The sequence below is a fragment of the Bison bison genome, unplaced genomic scaffold (assembly GCF_000754665.1).
Source record: "Bison bison bison isolate TAMUID 2011002044 unplaced genomic scaffold, Bison_UMD1.0 scf7180017864489, whole genome shotgun sequence".
In the NCBI taxonomy this organism is placed as follows: Eukaryota; Metazoa; Chordata; class Mammalia; order Artiodactyla; family Bovidae; genus Bison; species Bison bison.
Window position 1 is genome coordinate 10,788,785 of NW_011495048.1, and position 1,884 is coordinate 10,790,668.

The 1,884-nt window shown below is 52.2% G+C and overlaps 1 protein-coding gene across 7 annotated transcripts in view; it reads left to right on the forward strand.

Annotated features, from left to right (window-relative positions):
- Positions 1 to 82: 82 nt before the first annotated feature.
- CEP68 (centrosomal protein 68kDa) overlaps positions 83 to 1,884 on the forward strand; it is a 27,312-nt gene continuing 25,510 nt past the window's right edge. For all 7 annotated transcript variants that reach the window (XR_827309.1, XM_010863323.1, XM_010863324.1 and 4 more), the window contains exon 1: positions 83 to 205. The gene's annotated coding sequence lies outside the window, so the exon portion shown is untranslated. The remainder of the gene's footprint in view (positions 206 to 1,884) is intronic.

The following is a 1,884-nucleotide window of genomic DNA, read 5'->3' on the forward strand; positions in this document are numbered from 1 at the left end:
TCTGGATTGGTCGCGCCTCTCCGAAGGCGCCCTCCGCGCGGAGGCGGGGCGGCGGAGGGCGTGACGGGCGCTCGGTCCCGCCCCAGGCGTTCAGGACTCCGGCGGGAGGGCCTCTGTGTCCACCTGGGACTCCGTCTTCGTAGCTGCCGCATGCGACTGCTGACGCCGCCGGCTCATTCGGGGAGTCCGCAGGGTTCCGGACGCGGTAGGTAGCGACCGGCTGGTGCACAGGCGCGGAGCTCGGGGGGCTGCGGCCCGGCCCCCTCGCTCTGCGGGGGCGGCCGCGGGGCCTTGCGTCGCTTCCCCTAAGGGCGCCGAGGCTTTAAGGGGCCGGGGGCGCCTCGTGCCTGAGCCTCCATTTTGCAGGCGGAACGGCGGGTGAGAGTAGCTGCCGGGAGTCGGGGCGCGGAGGCGGGAGGCCGTCTTTGGAAAAGCCTGAGCGCGGCGAAATCGGGCCGCGGGAGCGAGCGTGTCCGGGCATCCTCCCGTCCGAGCAGCTGCGCCGCGTTGCTGCCCCGGCTTCAGAGGACTGACTCTCCTCCGCGGCCTCGCCTCGGGCGTGTCTTGTTTATTACCCTGCGCGCTTGCCCTGCCCAGGTGCTCCGGGAGTTAGGGGCTCGAGCTGCTCCTGAATCCGGGCTGCCTTAGAGACTCTCTCTCACCCGCTCAGGGTCATTCCGGCTATTAAGATGGAGACGAACGATGCCTTCTGGTCGCTTAGAATGCTGCAGCCCCGCTGCCGAGGAGAAAATGCAATTCGTCTCACATGTTTTGCCTGGAAAGGCCACCCTTTCCAACTGTCATCACTAGAATGGTTCTCAGCCCAGGGGCACAAGTCCAAAACCTGTCCAGGCCCTTTATAATTATTGGGTTGGGTTCGGTGTATTGTTTGTAATAAAAATGAACGGAAACCAGCCAGTGCCACCGCAGATTTGGACCTCACTGGGAGTTTACTGGAGGAGGATGGGGAGGGCGGACACGAAGATAGATGACATTCATAAAAACCCTTATGTTCCTAGACCTAGGATGTGAAGGTTGTTGTTAAAATAATGCATAACACAGTGTTTTGGGTCAAGAAATCAACGGTACAAGGCTTGATTAAGAGGTTGAGGTAACAACAAAATTCTGCAAAGCAATTATCCTTCGATTAAAAAATTAAAAAAAAAAAAAAAGGTAGAGGTCATCCCTTCTCATTCTTGTTCCTTCCACCACCTGGGTCAATCAGTTCTGAGTCTCCTGCTGCAGAAAAGAGGAAATAACTCAGGTTTCACCTCTTCTGGAAAGCTTTTTAAAGGTCTTTCCCTACCCCTCAACTAATAATCACTCCCTACTTTGGTCTGCCTTCTGTAGCCTCTGTCTTTACACATCACACTATATTGTGGTTTCCCCAGCCCCTAGGACAGTGCTTGGAACACAGAAGACACTCAGTGGCTGAAGGAAGCCAAAAGAAAGCAAAAACTCAGTAGTGCAGCCAAAAGTCGACAAAAACTTTAATTCTATTAACATGTTGGGCCAGCTATTTGTACAGGTGAGGAAAGCAGTTGAGCTGTGGCTTTCAAGTCAAATCCCATGACTTTAGCTCAACCTTGTTACTAACTTTGCATAAGTTAGGTAACTTCTTCATGCCTCAGTTTGCTCAGTTAAATGGGAGTGACAATAGTACCTACTTCATGATTTCTGAGGATTAAATAAAATACTGAAATAAAATGCTTGGCATAGTTCCCTGGCACTATGTTCCTTAGGTGTTCACACTTGTTAGGATAAAAATAAACATATTTGAGCAGATTCACTAATACTAAACATCTATATAGTATTTAACCCTCAGGTTCTGTCTGCCTTTTGGTCCTTATCTGTTCCTTGATTTTAAAAATATTCCTTAAGCCA